Source organism: Pan paniscus, chromosome 1 (genome assembly GCF_029289425.2).
Source record: "Pan paniscus chromosome 1, NHGRI_mPanPan1-v2.0_pri, whole genome shotgun sequence".
Classification (NCBI taxonomy): domain Eukaryota; kingdom Metazoa; phylum Chordata; class Mammalia; order Primates; family Hominidae; genus Pan; species Pan paniscus.
This window is the reverse complement of record NC_073249.2, coordinates 83,020,977-83,033,908: the sequence shown is the minus strand read 5'-3', so window position 1 is coordinate 83,033,908 and position 12,932 is coordinate 83,020,977. Positions and strand designations below refer to the sequence as shown.

At 36.9% G+C, this 12,932-nt stretch overlaps 1 pseudogene; it reads left to right on the top strand.

The window, feature by feature from the left end:
- The first annotated feature begins 1,589 nt into the window (after window positions 1–1,589).
- On the top strand, window positions 1,590–4,655 carry LOC100991548 (large ribosomal subunit protein uL4-like; annotated as a pseudogene).
- The last annotated feature ends 8,277 nt before the right edge of the window (window positions 4,656–12,932 follow it).

Genomic DNA, 12,932 nt, shown 5'->3' with positions numbered 1-12,932 from the left:
AGAACTAGATATCATAAAAAGAACCAAACAAAAATTGTGGAGTTGAAGAATTCAATGAATAAAATAAAAAATACAATTGAGCGCAACAACAGACTAAGTCAAGCAGAAGAAAGATTTTGAATGTGAAGACAGGTCTTCTGAAATAAGCCAGTCAGACAAAAAATAAAGGATAAAAAAGAATGAAGGAAATTTATGAAACTAATGGAACACAATTAAGTGAACAAATATTTTCATTATAAGAATTCTAGAAAAAGAAGAAATGAAAAAAAGGCATAGAAAACCTATTTAATGAATTAATACGTGACAACTTTTTAAGTTTTGGGAAAGGTATAGACATCCAGATTCAGGAAGCTTAAAGGTCCCAAATAGATTCAACCCAAAAAAGATCCTTTCCAAGAAATATTACAGTCAAATAGTCAAAAGTCAAAGACAACAAGGGAATTCTAAAATTTATCACAAGGGAAAGATGTCAAGTCCCATATGAGGGAATCGGTATTAGACTAACATCAGATTTTTCAGCAGAAATCTTAAAGATGAGGAGAGAATGAGATGATATTTTCAAAGTGCTAAAAGAGAAACAGCAGCAAAGAATACTATACCCAGCAAAGTTTGTCTTTGCTAGACAAGAAAAACATGAAATTTGTCACCACTAGACTGGCCCCACAAGAAATGCTTAAGGGAGTCCTACATCTAGAAGTAAAAGGATGATGACTACCATCATAAAACATGCAAAAGTAGAAAACTCAGTAGCAGGCAGATACAGAAATTTGAAGAAAAAAAAAGGAGTCAACTTTTGTCACTACAGACATACCACCAAGCTATAAAAATAAACAATAAAAGAGGAAGAAACAAAGGATATGCAAGATAACCTGAAAACAACTAAGAAAATGACAGGAGTAAGATCTCATGTATCAATAACCGTCAATGAAAACTGATTAAATTCCCTAATTAAAAGATATAAACTGGCTGAATAGATAAAAAAGAAAGACCCAAATATATGCTGCCTAGAAGAAACTCACTTCATCTAAAAAGATATACACAGACCAAAAATGGAGGAATGGAAAAAGATATTCCACCCAAACAAAAATCAAAAATGAGCAGGGGTAGCTTTACTTACATCAGAGAAAATAGACTTTAAGTAAAAAACTGTAAAAAGAGACAAAGATGTTATTACATAATGATAAAAGGATTTATTCAGCTGGAAGATATAACAATTATAAGTTTGTATCCATCCACACTGAAGCACGCAGATATGTAAAGCAAATATTATTGGTTCTAAATGGAGAAATAAACTTCAATACAATAATACTTGGAGATTTTGACATTCCACTCTTAGCACTGGACAAATCATCTAGACAGAAAGTCAACAAAGCAATATCAGATTTAAATTGCCCTATAGACCAAATGAACCAAATAGACATTTACAAAATATTTTATCCAATACCTGCAGAATACACATTCCTCTCATCAACACAAGGTACATTCTTCATGAAAATCCACGTGTTAGACCACAAAGCAAGTGTCAAAAAAATTTTTTAATCAAAATCATATCAAGTATGTTTTCTGACAACATTAGTATAAAACTAGAAATCAATAACAAGAGTAATTTTGGAAACTGTACAAATACATAGAAATTAAACAACATAGACTTTAACAACAGATAGTACTTTTCCTGTGGCAGCAGCTGGGCTGAGAGGAACATGGCTGTCTCCTCTCTCCACCATGGCATGTGCTCACCCACTGATATCGGTGTACTCCCAAAAGGGGGAGTCATCTGGCAAAAATGTCACTATGCCTGCTGTATTCAAGGCTCCTATTTGACTGGATATTGTGAACTTTGTTCACACCAACTTGCACAAAAACAACAGACAGCCCTACAATGTCAGTGAATTAGCAGGTCGTCAGACCAGTGCTGAGTCTTGGGGTACTGGCAGAGCTGTGGCTCACATTCCCAGAGTTCGAGGTGGTGGGACTCACCGTTCTGGCCAGGGTGCTTTTGGAAACATGTGTCATGGAGGCTAAATGTTTGCACCAACCAAAACCTGGTGCCATTGGCATCACAGAGTGAACACAACCCAAAAACGATATGCCATCTGTTCTGCCCTGGCTGCCTCAGCCTTACCAGCGCTGGTCATGTCTAAAGATCATCATATTGAGGAAGTTTCTGAACTTTCTTTGGTAGTTGAAGATAAAGTTGAAGGCTACAAGAAGATCAAGGAGGCTGTTTCACTTCTTAAGAAACTTAAAGGCTATGCCTCTCAGCAAATGAGAGCTGGCAACAGCAAAATGAGAAACCGTCACTGTATCCAGTGCAGGGGCCCCTGCATCATCTATAATGAGGATAACGGTATCATCAAGGCCTTCAGAAACATCCCTGGAATTACTCTGCTTAATGTAAGCAAACTGAACATTTTGAAGCTTGCTCCTGGTGGGCATGTGGGACATTTCTGCATTTGGACCAAAAGTGCTTTCCAGAAGTTAGATGAATTGTATGGCACTTGGCATAAAGCTGCTTCCCTCAAGAGTAACTACAATCTTCCCATGCACAAGATGTTCAACACAGATCTTAGCAGAATCTTGAAAAGCCCAGAGATCCAAAGAGCCCTTTGAGCACCATGCAAGAAGATTCATTGCAGAGTCCTAAAGAAGAACCCACTGAAAAACCTGAGAATCATGTTGAAGCTAAACCCATATGCAAAGACCATGCACGCGCCAGAACACCATTCTTCACCAGGCCAGGAATCACAAGCTCTGAGTGGATAAGGCAGCAGCGACAGCTGCAGCACTAGAAGCCAAATCGGATGAGAAGGGGGTTGCAGGCAAGAAGCCTGTGGTAGGTAAGAAAGGAAAGAAGGCTGCTGTTGGTGTTAAGAAGCAGAAGAAGCTTCCGGTAGAAAAAAGGGCAGCAGCTACCAAGAAACCAGCCCCTGGAAAGAAGCCAGCAGAAAAGAAACCTACTGCAGAGGAAAAGAAGCCTGCTGCATAAACTCTTAAATTTGATTATTCCATAAAGGTCAAATCATTTTGGACAGCTTCTTTTGAATAAAGACCTGATCAAAGAGGCAGTGAGAAAAAAAAGGTAGGTAAATAAATTAAAAAGAAAATCCAAAAATATATTGAAACAAGTGAAAATAGAAACACAACATACTAAAACATATGGGATACAGCAAAAGAAGTTATTCTAAGAGGAAAGTTTATAGCAGTAAACACCTACATGAAAAATATGTATTTCAAATAAACAATCTAACTATGTATCTCAAGGAACCAGAAATGCAAAAACAGACTGAATCCAAAATTAGCAGAAGGAAATAAAGTATAAAGATCAAGCCAGAAATAAACAATATAGAGACTAAAAATATACAATCAACAAAATGAAGGGTTTTTTAAAAAGATAAACGAAATTGATGAACCATTAACTACATTGATGAAGAAAAAAGATACAAGACCAAAATAAATAAAATCAAAAGTGAAAAAGGATACATTACAGCTGATACCACAGAAATATAAAGAATTATTAGAGATTATTACGAATAACTATATGCCAACAAATTGGAAAAGCTAGAGGAAATGGATAAATTCCTGGACATGTATAACCTATCAAAATTGAATTAGGAAGAAATAGAAAACCTGAACAGACCAATAACAAACAATAAGATTGAATCAGTAATAAAAAGCCTCCAAACAAATAAAAGCCCAAGACCTGATTACTTCACTGATGATGTCCTTCAAAATTTTAAAGAACTAACACTAATTCTTCTCAGACTATTCCAAAAACTTGAAAAGCAGGGAATTCTTCTAAATTCATTGTTCCAGGCCCGAGTTATTCTGATACTAAAATCAGATAAAAACACAGAAAAAAAACACAGGTCAATATCCCTGATGAACATAGATGAAACATACTCAACAAAATACTAGCAAGCTGAATCCAATGGCACATCAAAAATATTATATACCATGAACATACTGTGGGAATCAACAAATGACCTTTAACTAAATGGAAAGCTTAGCAGTTACCATAGTGTCTGGTATACTTAGAAGTGCAATAATAATACTTTCCTTTCTTTGTTAAGACCTCAGCTTGAATACAAAGAAATTTTCACAACCTACTCATCTGACAAAGGGCTAAGATCCAGAATCTACAATGAACTCAAAAAACTTACAAGAAAAAAAACAAACAACCCCATCAAAAAGTGGGCAAAGGATATGAACAGACACTTCTCAAAAGAAGACATTTATGCAGCCAAAAGATACATGAAAAAATGCTCATCATCACTGGCCCTCAGAGAAATGCAAATCAAAACCACAATGAGATACCATCTCACACCAGTTAGAATGGCAATCATTAAAAAGTCAGGAAACAACAGGTGCTGGAGAGGATGAAGAGAAATAGGAACACTTTGACACTGTTGGTGGGACTGTAAACTAGTTCAACCATTGTGGAAGTCACTGTGGTGATTCCTCAGGGATCTAGAACTAGAGATACCATTGGACCCAGCCATCCCATTACAGGGTATATACCCAAAGGATTATAAATCATGCTGCTATAAAGACACATGCACACGTATGTTTATTGCGGCACTATTCACAATAGCAAAGACTTGGAACCAACCCAAATGTCCAACAATGATAGACTGGATTAAGAAAATGTGGCACATATACACCATGGAATACCATGCAGCCATAAAAAATGTTGAGTTCATGTCCTTTGTAGGGACATGGATGAAACTGGAAATCATCATTCTCAGTAAACTATCGCAAGGACAAAAAACCAAACACCGCATGTTCTCACTCATAGATGGGAATTGAACAATGAGAACACATGGACACAGGAAGGGGAACATCACACTCTGGGGACTGTTGTGGGATGGGGGGAGGGGGGAGGGATAGCATTAGGAGATATACCTAATGCTAAATGACGAGTTAACAGGTGCAGCACACCAGCATGGCACATGTACACATATGTAACTAACCTGCAGATTGTGCACATGTACCCTAAAACTTAAAGTATAACAATAATAATAATTAAAAAAGTGATCTATCATTTACATGTTAGCATAAAGAATAATATGACCATAGGGTGTACTAGAAGGAATTATTATTCAAGAAAGAGGTATACAAGAAGGGGGCACTAAAAACAAACTATTCATATGTGTCCTTGCTCTATTAGAGTGTTATAGCAGCCAGCAGACATCAGAGCCTGTCTTGAGTGTCTGCCTGCATCCCAGCCATTTAGTTTGCTAAATATCATTGGGTAGACGTTTTTTATACATCAAAGGCTCATAAGGGTCCTGACGTTTATACTACTCAAGGTAATGGATTGTCCCTATGGCTTCTATATGTTTCTGGGCTCCAGCTGGCTGGTGCAGGAACAGTTGGCCTGCACAGTGCAGGAGCTGCCCTCATTTGTGTGCTTTTCTAGGTCTGTACAAACCCAATGACTGAAAGCCTCAACCAGTGGCTTTTCAGAAAGGGGAAAGATCAACATAATTGAACACACACACACACACACACACAAATATATATATATAATGCTCATAATGTGTGTATAAATACACACATTATGATTAAGTATATCTTAATTTCTAATGCATAAGTGAAAGAGGATCTGTAGAGATTATTAAAAGGCTCTGGGTTATAAAAGTTAATAGGATCTAGAGATTTGTTTTTCTAACAACTTGTAGACTGAGCTAACATGAGTAACCATTCACTCTCTTCAAAAAAAATAACAATAAAAAGTGAATTCAAATAAAGATGAGAAATTTCTGGTCCAGAAATGAAGAGGGAACTTAAAGCCAGAGCAGCCCATTCATGATCCAATGTCGAGAAGACGAGAGGAGATGTTGGGCTGAACAGATCCTATAGACCATGGGTTGGAGCTTTACACCAAGCTAGATGCAAGTACCACATGAGATAAAGATGTCAGAGTATAACCCCTGCATAAATCCAGAGTATTAAGAAAGCTAACCTCTGAGTAAAAAAGCGACTAGAATAATTTTGCCCTGTGCCCTAAAGAAGCATCAGAGGAGGCCTGTGTTTTCTTAGGACTCTGAGTGATAGGCTTCCATGAAAGATAGAAACACCAGGCATATGGCACACATGGGTTTGGAGTTCAAATTTATACCATGTGCTTGTTGAATAAATTCCTAAAACAAAAACTTAAACGACCATAAACATGCTAGAGTACCTAGCAAAAGCAGGTGTAAAACTGCTCTTCTATACTTCAGGTTGCAGTATAGACTCCCACAGGTAAGGAAAAAATAATTACTGAAGATGAGATCATAACAAAAAATTACAAATCATATACATGAAAATGATACAAAATGAGACAGTATCAGCAGTCACACACAAAAAAACCGGATGAATAGCTCTCCACATATTGGGTTAACAGACCAATCTCTAATGCAAGAAAATGGAATAAAAAGAGCAATCTCAAAGAATATATAAAGTTTTAAATTATTAAAGATATAGAAGAAACCTAAGTCATAAGGAAATGACTGTGAAAAAAAGAATTTCTATATATGAAAAAGATAGTCATAAAAATTAGACTAAATGTAGCTGAAAAAAGATATAGAGGACTGGAAGATACATCAGTGGAGATTACACAGAATGAAACAAATAGAGATAAAATGATGAAAAATACTTTTTATAAGATGTTAGCATTTAAATACACACACCAGTGTCACTATAAAGCAACCACGCAAACAAGCCAACATAATAACAAGCTAACAACACAATGACAGGATCAAATCCACGTATATCAATACTAATCTTGAACATAAATAGACTAAATGCCCCCACTTAAAAGGCACAGAGTGGCAAGCTGGATAAAAAAAAAAGCAATACCCAATGGTATGCTGTCTTCAAGAGACTCATCTCACATGCAATAACACATATAGGCTCAGAATAAAGGGATGGAGGAAAAGCTACCAAGCAAATGGAAAACAGAAAAAACCAGGGTTAGCAATCTTAATTTCAGAAAAAACAGACTTCGAACCAACACATATCAACAAAGACAAAGAAGGGCATTACATAATGGTAAAATATTCAACTCAACAAGAAGACCAACTATCCTAAATATATATGCCCCCAACATAGGAACACCCAGATTCATAAGCAACTTCTTAGAGACATACAAAGAGACATTGACTCCCATGCAGTAATAGTGGGAGAATTCAACACCCCACTGACAGTATTAGACAGATCACTGAGGCAGAAAATTAACAAAGATATTCAGGACCTTAACTCAACATAGGACCAAACGGATCTAATAGACCTCTACAGAACTCTCCATCCGAAAACAATAGAATATACATTATTCTCGTCACCACATGGCACATACTCTAAAATTGATCACATAATTGGACATAAAACAATCCTCAACAAATACGAAAGAACTGGAATCATACCAAACACACTCTCAGACCACAGCACAATAAAAATAGAAGTGAAGGCTAAGAAAATTGCTCAAAACCATACAATTACATGGAAATATAAACAACATGCTCATGCACGACTTTTGGGTAAATAATGAAATTAAGGCAGAAGTCAAGAAGTTCTTTGAAACTAATGAGAACAAAGATAAAACATACCAGAATATCTGGAACACAGATAAGGCAGTGTTGAGAGGGAAATTCATAGCACTAAATGCCCATATCGAAAAGTTAGAAAGATCTCCAACTAACAACCTAACATCACAACTGAAAGAATTGGAAAAGCAAGAACCAATCAACCCCAGAGCTAGCAAAAGAAAGGAAATAAACAAAATCAGGGCTAAACTGAATGAAGGAGATTGAGACATGAAAAACCATTCAAAAGATCAACGAATCCAGTTTTTTTTTTTGAAAAAAATAATAAGCTGCTAGCTAGCCTACTGAAGAAGAAAAGAGAAAAGATCCAAAAAATCACAATTAGAAATGACAAAGGGAGTGTTACCATTGACCCCACAGAAATAAAAATAACCAAGAGAAATAAATACAAATACTTCTATGCACACAAAATAGAAAACCTAGCAGGGATGGCTACATCCCTGGACATATCCACCCTTTCAAAACTGAACTAGGAAGAAACTAATTCCCTGAACAGACCCCTATAATGAGCTCTGAAAATGTAACAGTAATAAATAGCCTATGAACCAAAAAAGTTCAGGACCTGACTGATTCACACCCAAATTCTACCAGACATACAAAGGAGAGCTGGTACCACTCCTATTGAAACTATTCCCAAAAATTGAGGAGAAGAGATTCTAACCCAACTCATTCTGCATCATACTGATACCAAAACCTAGCAGAGACACAACAATAAAAGAAAACTTCAGGTCAATATCCTTGATGAATATCAATGTAAAAGTCCTCAACAAATACTTGCAAACTGAATCCAGCAGCACATCAAAAAGCTAATCTACCACAATTGAGTAGGCTTCATCCTCAGGACACAGGTTAGTTCAACATATTCAAATCAATAAATGTGATTCATCACATAAACAGAGCTAAAGATAAATACCATGTGATTATCTCAATGGACACAGAAAAAGCTTTCAATAAAATTCAACACCACTTCATGTTAAAAACTCCCAATAAACTAGGTATTGAAGGAAGATGCCTCAAAATAATAAGAGCCATCTATGACAAACCCCCCGCCAACATTATACTGAATGGGCAAAAGCTGGAAGCATTCTCCTTGAAAATCCGGCACAAGACAAGGATACCCTCTCTCCACTCCTATTCAACATAGTATTGGAAGTCTTCGCCAGAGCAATCAGGCAAGAGAAAGAAATAAAGGGAATCCAAATAAGAAGACAGAAGTCAAACCATCTTTGCTTGCAAGACAACATGATTCTATATCTAGAAAACCGTAGTATCACCCCAAAAACTTCTTCACCTGATAAACAACCTCAACAAAGTTTTAGGATACAAAATCAATGTACAAAAATCACTGGCTTTCCTATACACCAAAAACAGCCAAGCCAAGAGCCAAATCAGAAAGATAATCACATTCACAATTGCCACAAAAAGAATAAAATACCTAGGAATACAGATAACCAGGGAGGTGAAAGATCTTTACAATGCAGTTTACAAAACACTGCTCAAATAAATCAGAGAAGACACAAACAAATGGAAAAACATCCCATGATCATGAATAGGAAGAACTGATATCATTAAAATGGCCATATTGTCCAAAGCAATTTACAGATTCAATGCTATTCCTATGAAACTACCAACAATTTTCTTCACAGAACTAAAAAAACGATTTTAAAATTCATATGGAACCAAAATAGAGCCCAAATAGCCAAGACAATCCTAAGCAAAAAGAACAAAGCTGAACACATCATGTTACCCAACTTCAAACTATACTACAGGGCTATAGTAACCAAAATAGCATGGTACTGGTACAAAAGCAGACACAGAGACCAATGGAACAGAATGGGGAGCCCAGAAATAAGGCTGCACACCTATGACCATCTTATTTACAACAAAGCTGACAAAAACAAGCAATGGGGAAAAACTCCCTATTTAATAAATGGTGCTGGGATAACTGGCTAGCCATATACAGAAAAATGAAGCTGGATACCTTCCTTGCATCATATACAAAAATCAACTCAAGATGGATTAAAGACTTCAACGTAAAATACAAAACTATAAAAACCCTGGAAGACAATCTAGGCAATACCATCTACACATAAGGACAGGCAAAGATTTTGTGACAAAGACACCAAAAGCAATTGCAACAAAAGCAAAAATTGACAATTAATTAAACTTAAGAGCTTCTGCACAGCAAAAGAAATTATCTACAGAGTAAACACACAACCTACAGCATGTGACAAAATGTTTTCAAAGTATGTAAATGACAAAGGTCTAATATCCAGCATCTATAAGGAACATAAGTTTACAAGAGAAAAACAACCCCATTAAAAAGTAGGCAAAGGATATGAACAGACCCTTTTCAAAAGAAAACATGCATGTGGCCAAAAAGCATATGAAAAACAGCTCAATATCACTGATCATTAGAAATATGCAAATCAGACTGGGTGTGATGGCTCACACCTGTAATCCCAGCACTTTGGGAGGCCAAGGCAGGCAGATCACCTGAGGTCAGGAGTTCAAGAACAGCCTGACCAACATGGAGAAACCCCTTCTCTACTAAAAATACAAAAAAAAGTTGGCCAGGCATGGTGGCACATGCCTGTAATCCCAGCTACTCGGGAAGCTGAGGAAGGAGAATCACTTGAACCCGGGAGGCAGAAGTTGCAGTGAGCCGAGATCGTGCCATTGCACTCCAGCCTGGGCAATAACAGTGAAACTCCCATCTCAAAAAAAAAAAAAAAAAGAAGAAAGAAAGAAAGAAAGAAAGAAAAATGCAAATCAAAACCACAATGAGATACCATTTTACACCAGTCAGAATGGCTATTACTAAAAAGTTTAAAAAAACAACAGATGCTGGCAAGGTTGCAAAGTAAAGGGAACACTTAAGCACTGTTGGTGGGAGTTTAAATTAGTTCAACCATTGTGGAAAATTGTATGGTGATTCCTCAAAAAGCTAAAAGCAGAACTACTGTTTTACATGGCAATCCCATTATTGGGTAAATATCCAGAGGAATATAAATCATTTTACCATAAAGATACATGCACACAAATGTTCATTGCAGCACTATTCACAATAGCAAAGACATGGAATCAACCTAAATGCCCAGCAGGGAAAGAGTGGATAAAGAAAATGTGGTACATGTACACCATGGAATACTATGCAGCCATAAAGAAAGAACAGGATCATGTCTTTTTCAGGAGCATGGATGGAGCTAGAGACCATTGCCCTTAGCATACTAATGCGGGAACAGAAAACCATATGTACACATGCACAGGAAGAATACACACCACATCCAGGAGAGCAGTCAACTTTGGGGCAAACAAAAAGGGAATGAGATGGAGGAGATGGAGCATTAGCTGTGCTTGTAATGCTGTATGCCTTCAAGAATGTTAAAGCAAACACAGCAAAATGACAGTATATGTTAAATCTAGCTGCTGTACACAAATGTCTCATATCAATGCTTCCCAATCATTTTTACTTTGTAGCACATCATTAAATGTAACAAAATGTTTATGACACAATGAGTCAACATATGAAGCTGCTGAAAGTTTAATGCGATTGGCCAGCAAGAGTCAGCAGTCCCAGGACACTTCTTGCCACCACCATGGACTGAGGAATTCATAATATCTCAGCACACTCATCACCTATTTGTCAGTCCTCAGTGACCTTCTGTACACAGTTGGGAAGCCCTGCTTTATATTATTTTTTACACTTTTCTCTATGTTTGAGCTAGTAAATAGCTAACCAGACAAGAAGATATGTTTCTCAGAGTTCTCAGCAGAAGATTCCCAACAAAACAGGTTGGACAGAAGTGGATGATAGTAAAATTTCTTCCTAAGCAGGATAAAGCTAGAGCTGTGTGGTTTGTGCTCCTCAAAGCCTTCACGGCGGAAGCAGTGGAGTGAGTTTGAGCTGAACTGAGTCTGTGGGGAAGCAAGTTGCTGTGGTAATGTGTGCGACAGTGCAGGGGGCCACAGATGAAGAAGCCAGAGTGAGACCTAGGGGATGTGTTCTAGTGGTAGGGACAAGTACGAAATGCCTGAGCTCTGGATGCAAAAACTTGGAGCTGGCTTTGCTTTTTTGATTGCATTTTTAAAATTGTTGTAAAATATACAAAACATAAAATCTACTACTTTAACGATTTTCATGTGCACAGTTCTGTGACATTAAGTACATTTACATTATGCAACCATAATCACTATCCATCTCCAGAACTTTCTTATCTTCTCCAACTAAAACTCTGTACAGATTAAACAATAATGCCCCATTCCTTCCTCCCCGCCCAGCCCGGCAACCATTCTTCTACTTTCTGTGTCCATGAATTTGACTCGAGTGAAATCATGCATAGCTGTTATTTTGTGACTGGCTTATGTCATTTACCATAATGTCTTCAAGGTTTATCCATGTTGTAGCATGAGCCAGAATTTTCTTCCTTTTTAAGGCTGAATAATATTCCATTATATGTATATACCACATTTTGTTTATTCATTCATCCATTGATGGACACTTGGGTTGCTTTTATGTTTTGGCTATTGTGAATAATGCTGTTATGTACATGTATTTGTTTGAGATCATGCTTTCCATTATTTTGGGTACATACTCAGGACTACAATTGCTGGCTCATATGGCAATTCTGTTTTGGGGGTTTGGAGTTTTTTTCAAGAACTGCCTGCTTTAATGCATTTTTAACAGGCCTGTTAAATAAGGTTTATTTCCCATGCATTAACATAAAGTGGTAAATCATAGTACTAGCGTGGGGAAATTTGACTAGAAAGCCTACTAACTACTTAGTTTTGGAAGCACTAAATACTGACTCACTCTTTTTAGACATCGTGTTATCATTCCTTGCAATCCTTTTTCTCTAGTCTCATTTATTCCATCTTGATAATATAGATGAGTGACATGGACTCTATGTAAGAATCTCATCTTACAAGGAGAGATGGACATGTAAAAAAAAATTGAAATACAGGGAAAATTTTAAACATAGTGAAATAAAATGTACCTCAGATAGAGTGGTAGCACAGAAGAAAGTGCTGAGTGGGTGATTGAAGAGAAAATTTTCCTAAATGAGGAGGCACAAGTGGTGGTGGTGGTGGTGAACTGGGGCCAGAGAGAAGAAATCAGGATAACACAGTATGCATGTCAACAGTTCTCAAACAAATCTGAGCTATCAAACTTAATATTTCTTTGAAAACTCCCAGTAAAATTAAATGCTTACTTTATAGCATATTATTTTACCTAATATGAACCTTTAACTCACTCTTGCTATGTGAAATTAATGAAAATGACTCAATTTTTAAAATGTTGGGGATGGGCATGGTGGCTCATGCCTGTAATCCCAGCACTGTGGG